Raw genomic sequence first — 6,756 nt, 5'->3', positions numbered from 1 at the left:
TTAAAATCGATACATAATTTTATCTGTCTAATTATTTTTTTACTAATTTTATCACTATAACATAGGTCAACAATAGCTTGGTAAACTAATTTATGTGTAATAAGAAAACTATTTAAAAAATCACTACTTGGATATAACAATCCCCCTGTTTCTGAATATTGTAGACTTTTTATTAAACTGTGCTCATCTAAATTAATATTTTCGCTTAGTAAATTTTCCTTACATAAATTACATACATTTAATTTTGTCAAGATTTGTCTACATATAAAGCCTGCAAAATAAGAACCTGTATTTTTTTCAAAAAAATCAACACTATTAATAGTAATATTTTGTAAATGCTCTGCGCTTGCAATTTCATTATTTAATTCTAGAGACAGATCCATAGAAGGCTCCATAGTAGACAAATCCTGTGATTTTTTATACATACTTTTTAAAAAACTATACATGTTCATCATATTGTCACTATCACTTTCACAATTCCCTATTGATTTACCTGTTGTCATGCTATTTAATAATAGAGTCTTAAACGCACTTATAAACTGGTAACACGATGGCCGCAAATTCTGTCCTCCATGTGCTCGAATTTGGCCGAAGAAATTTTCTAAGGGGTCTTTATTTAGCCTCCTTAAATTTATAAATCTGAAGAAAAAAAAATTCAGTACCAAAAATAATTTTAACTTTTTTATAAAAGTAAGTCAATATGGTTCACTTACTTAAATCCCATTTTATGCAGATCTTCCCAAATTGCTCTCATTGAATTGATGGTCACTTGAAAATTATGCATTGTTATCGGTCTGCGCTCTTTTACAGTATTGCCATCAAATTCCCATGATTGTAATATTTTTACAGCTTCTGTCCAGAAGGTGAGATGTTCAGAGTTACGAGATATAGCATTTTTTAATCCTTTATGTTTATATCCAAAAGAATTCAAACTATCAAATAAGGAATTCATGAAAAAAATTATTTCCATAGAAAATTGTGCAGTGTCGGGTAGAGGAAAATTATTATGCGAAGAGTTTTGTTCTAATCTTCTAGCATTTAATAAAAGCTGCAATGTAGATCCTACAGAACGGCTGAATACTTGTGCAGCATATTTCACCTGAAATTTTAAATGTTATTCATTAACGTAAACATTACCTGAAATCACTACTACATACATCATAAATAAAACTCACTATCATAAATACGCATCATTAAAAAAGTAGATATAATTTTTATAAAGTTGACTGCGGTATTTGAATAAAAAATTTCTTTCATTATAACATACTCTTTAAGAAAAACTAAACAATAAAAAGATAATTACAATCAGACATGAGAATATAATAAACAATAGCAATTAATGTTGGAAAAAAATCATAGATGTCAATAGATGCTAAAAAATATATTTTAAAAATACATGTGAATGGGCACTATTTTATTTATGAATTGTTCAATTTACATACATAATCTATAGTAATTTCATTCACAACTAAGATCAATTATATTATATTGAGTTTTTCATATTGAACTCTTAACACAATATTATGGATATTGAAGGCCACCATGTTAGCACTCATATCTCATTATTGAAAGAGGCTGGAAATAGCTGAAGAGGGAAAATACCGACATTTATATAAATAGACAAATTTTAGACCAGAGGCAGTAATAAACACATTGGGACATATAAAACTGTATTTTGCAAAATTCATAAAGGAAACTGTCTGCGGTGATCTCCTTTATTACCATTCTCATTATTGCAGCAGGAAATATTTGAATTTTTAGGTCTGTTTTTAAGTTTTATCCATAAGGGTTGAATAAAAATAATAATACTATTTATTATTTACTTTACCTTCATTTTTTCTTTCCCCTTTGGGTTTATATGGCGTTCTGTCAGTTTGGTGTGTCTCACAGTTCCCCCGGCTCCGTCAATCTTATATAGTGCATCAATATGCTTCCATTCAGCTCTCTTTCCATCGCATAGGATATTTTTGGCCAAAAAATTATTCCTGAAACATTTCAACAAGTGGGGTGGATCAAAAATATGATAAATATTTATACCACTTACACAATATTTATAATTTTCTGGATGCGCTCCTGGAGAAACTCGAAGTATATCTGCTCGCGTATCTGAAATTAAAGAATTAATTGCAGACACATTGGAAGATCCCTGATCACTTACAGTGGCTCTTATGATGAAACCAGTTTTATTTATTTCATTAATTATTTCTTTTATAATAGTTTTTAGTAAAATATGTTGAGTAGAATTTTTCACAAAGTAAAAAGCAACAGGTATTTTCCAATTGTGCTTTATAACCCTTAGCATAAATACCAGAACATGATCAGCTACATTATCTGTGCGCCTCCCCATCCCACTGTTCTCGAATCCATCAATGACATCATTTGAAGGGTTATAACTCACATGTGTCTGAATAGCCATCTCATCAAATAATAAAACACATTGTCTAGAATGTTCATCCAGTTTCCTCGAAGTCTTTTTTAAATGATCTATAATTATGGGATTGATACCGGAAGATAAATCAATATTTGATAAAATGGGTTGTAGAGTGGATTTGCAAGGTAGGTTAAACTCTGTTCTCAAAAATTTATATGTTTTGTTACTGAGCTTAGCTATAGAAAGTGCCATTATCTTTTCTTTAAATGTGTATCTTCTACCTTTAGGATGTGAATTGATTAGTCTTAATTGTGCAGCGATAAATGTTTTGGGAAATTGACGCATTTTTGACAAAACTTTTTTAAAATAAAGAGTGGGAGTACTTCTAGTGTCAACTTTTTTTTTTAAGGATTTATTTTCTTTTAGAATTTTTTTAAAATCTTTACTTAGATTTTGAATAATTGACTCTAATATTTTTATTCTTTCGTGATCAGTATCAGTGGATGTATTTGGTAGAAGAACAGAACCTGACGGAGTAGGAAGAACAGAACTTGACGGAGTAGGAAGAACAGAACCTGACGGAGTAGGAAGAACAGAACCTGACGGAGTAGGAAGAACAGAACCTGACGGAGTAGGAAGAACATTCTTTTTAAGAGAGCCCACTGTAGGAACCCTGTTTTCTTTATCACCTGTGGAGAAAGTATGATTATTAACATTATCTAATTGATTATTTATAAATTTAGAATTGCTGCACACATCCAAGGAATAAATGGGTGAAATTGACTCACTTGAACAAGGGATATCAATAATATTGCTGAAAAAACTTAAAGGCAAAGGCAGATTATGATTAGGAAGAGCCCCTTTTTTTAAACGATTACGTGCAACGTCACTGACATTGAAGTGATTAGAGCAAATTCGAGGATCTTTTATATTCAAAAAGTTATTAATATCCGTCAAATATGGGAACATTATCCTATACCATAACTCACCCTTACCTTTAGGAACACTAAAAAATTTTATTGAATAATTTCTCCTTGAAGGGCAGCCAGGAACAATACATTTATAACCCATTATATATGTTTGAAGGCACTGAAAATAATAATGCACTATTAAAAAATTATAAAAAAGCAAATGCAGATTCAATTCCGGCAGGTCAAAATGGATAATCCAAGTTGTTTGAAGGCACTGAAAATAAAAATTATGATACGTATAAAAATTGAAAATAAAGATTAATAAAAGCAGATGTATGTAAGGAAGTAGAGCAAATCTCGAATCGAAATCGGTTCTAATTTTAATTGCCCGCAATAAAACTGCAACCAACAATAAGAAGATAAAAGAATAATTACCAGCAACATAATAAAACAAAAATATCAATATAATCGATGCTGCAATAGGTAGGCACCTACGGATTTCTATTTTTCTATCCATAATTGTCTATAGCCATAGTTAGTCCATATTTATTTCAAATATTTGAACAACTTGTTGGTATCTCGTATTTTTCGTTTGAACAACTTGTTGGTATCTCGTATTTTTCGTTCCCGTTTTGGTGTTTTTGTTAATGTATTAGCGTGTCTCGTCATTTCTGGTCGTTTTTTGAACAATCTGACGTTTACGAGTCGACCCCCCCTGGCTTATATACAAATATCATATACTAATGATGGCGCTGTAGGTATTCGATTTCGCGTCACATCGCCAGGTTGGCAGTGAAATCTTTCGTCTTTCCAAAATTCGTACTTGAACGTTACAAAACCAGAGAAAATGTAACAAAATCTACTATTTTCCTCGTCGTGAGTGACCAGCATTAGATTTCTCAAAAGACTAAGAACTTTTTGAGTGATCTCTAGGTAACAAACACCATACTCTCTCTATCCCTTATCCGGACCCAATGATGCATAGGGAAATGTATAAAAAATAAGCAGTGTTATCTTAATTGTTAAATACACAAAGGAAAGGTGATCAGCCCGGCACTTCAGTATCAAATATTAACCCTTTGGCCATCAGGATTTTTGGGTACTTTGTCAGAAATACCGCGATTACAATATAAATAATTCAGATGTAAAATGTGTTAGATAATTCATAAACACTGTACCATTTATGCAATAAATTTATTTTTAGATTCCTCATTCAGCGAGACAAAAATTTCACGGCCAGAGTTATGATACGCAGTTACTAAATGTATGCAACCTTATACTAAATCGACTAACAAATGCTACTGCAAGAGGAATAAATCCCAATAAGTGTGAATGATTTTGATAACACAAATAAATAATAAATAAAACCCACTTAATGAATCCACCGTGATGGGTAAAATACCCGGATTGCTTCTTTTAAAAATTGTATTTTAATTGCATAAGTATCCAGTAAAAACAGCATTTGTAAAAAAAAATAAGGATGCCTGTAAAAAGGAGAAGGTATAAAAAATAACACAATTTTCAGAAGAAATAATATTGTAATTATATCTTTGGTATAAAATTTACATAAATAATAACAAATCCTAACAAAGAATTTATGATTTATTAGTAAATTGCATATTCATAATACAATTAGAGCAGACCTCAATGAGTTTAGCACCGAATTTGAAAATATGTAAGTAATACAATCGCCAATGGAGCTGTCCTACTTTAGCAAAAATGGCACACAATACTTAATAAGTATTGAAGAAATAAAAAAAATATGAAATTGTATAATGAATAAGGTATTCTACATATCAAAGGGTAAATTTTAATGTAAAATATATAAATATTATGCAAAAATAATCATTAAAAAATTTTACAATGACAAAATTATTGATTAAAATACATGTATTAGCAAAAGGCAGAGTATTGTATTCCCAGGCACAATATTATTATCATCTTAAAGATAGATGTTTTTACCAGCATTTTCCTCAAACTATATAATTGATTTTAATTACTTCTCACGATATATGTAGATAAGTAAATATACATAGCACAAAAGACCACATGTCACATGCAAAAATGTTATGGGTGGTAATTTTTTTAACTAAACATTTTCTCCGCGACTTTGGCTAAGGCATGCAGCCACTATATGCGAGGCTGTTTAAAAAAATGGTAAAAGTGTTTTATTTCAATACATAAATTGCAAAATTTTATCAATATGTTACCCAACATCCAAATATTTTTTCCCACTGAAAATAATTTTCTGTGATAAATAAATAATGTTGTATAAACAAAATAACAAAAAAAAACAGTCCGCACCATAATAAATTATGGATTTGTCTTGAAATTAGACTTGAATTAACTTTAGATTCACAAGGTAATATAAATTATATGAATCAGAAATTAATATAAATAATTGTAGGTATAAAATCATGTTATATGAATCTTTTCACACAAATTTAATCTTGTTATATCCACAAATCCATTAAAACAACAAATCAAGTGTGTGTCTTATGTTGACAAAAATGTGAACTATTGGTGAATCTCCTAGTTGGTAGAATATTTGATTTTTTATTTAGTATTTTATGAATATTTCCAAGGGAATTGGTGAGATATCACTGGAAAATCTTCAGAGTATTCAATTAATTTTTAACAATAATCACATGAAACAACTAAATTGTATAAAACAGCAGGCAGAAAAATGTATGGCGTTCAACTTCGCGTATTTTTACATTCCGTCTTTACAACCACAGAGAAAAGGTTTAGTTTGAAAACCATACAATCAAAACAAACTCAGTTTCCAACGAACCAGTAAAAATAATCACCTGTTTAGCGCATAAGGATGTGCTCTTTTGATAAGATAAAGGATAATATTAGAAATTGACTAGTCAAAAGAAAAATAATTGAAAACGGACCATTTTGCCATTAAATTATGAATCTAAATTTATCGAATTGTACAAATCAGATCATATGTTTATTAAAATGTCCAGAAAAGATTTCTATTAATGTCAAATAAACAACCCAGATCTTAAATATAATGAGGGAGAAGATTTTTTTGCAAGGAATATATCGCTCACTTAAGAACGTCATAAATAAAAAAACTTGATTTTTCAGAACGTTTTTAAAGTTTAAAAATATAACACAATGTATTAAAAATAAATGTCAAGCCACTTATTGAACTTTTTACTGTGCAACAGATTTTTTTAGGTAAAACCTGAAGGTTTTTTCTCCATTTGAAAAATATTTAGTATATTTTAAAAAATAATCAAACAATACCTTTTTGTCAAAATGGAAAAACAACACTTTCTGCCCTGTAGCGGGTAAATATTAAGTTAAAAATAAGCCGCTTTTGCTGGGATATAGTACATTTTCTTGGCATTCCGAAAGCATGCACAACTGAAAATTGACAATTTTTTATTTATGACGTTCTTGAAAGGAGTGAGCGATATATGAATCCCTTATTTACAAAAATAATGTTTCCAAAATAAG

The 6,756-nt window shown here is 29.7% G+C and overlaps 1 long non-coding RNA gene across 1 annotated transcript in view; it reads right to left on the bottom strand.

Moving 5' to 3' along the window:
* LOC148306759 (uncharacterized) overlaps positions 1–3,676 on the bottom strand; it is a 6,933-nt gene extending 3,257 nt beyond the window's left edge. The window contains exons 1-3 of the long non-coding RNA XR_015837957.1: positions 1,829–3,676; positions 714–1,099; positions 1–639 (exon numbers count right to left, since the gene is read on the bottom strand). The exon at positions 1–639 is cut by the window's left edge and continues 3,257 nt beyond it. This is a non-coding gene — a long non-coding RNA (uncharacterized LOC148306759). The remainder of the gene's footprint in view (positions 640–713; positions 1,100–1,828) is intronic.
* Positions 3,677–6,756: the final 3,080 nt, after the last annotated feature.

The sequence above is a fragment of the Brachycentrus maculatus genome, unplaced genomic scaffold (genome assembly GCF_059751285.1).
Source record: "Brachycentrus maculatus isolate JH-2025_06_01 unplaced genomic scaffold, ASM5975128v1 h1tg000227l, whole genome shotgun sequence".
Classification (NCBI taxonomy): Eukaryota; Metazoa; Arthropoda; class Insecta; order Trichoptera; family Brachycentridae; genus Brachycentrus; species Brachycentrus maculatus.
This window is presented reverse-complemented; position numbering and strand designations above follow the sequence as displayed.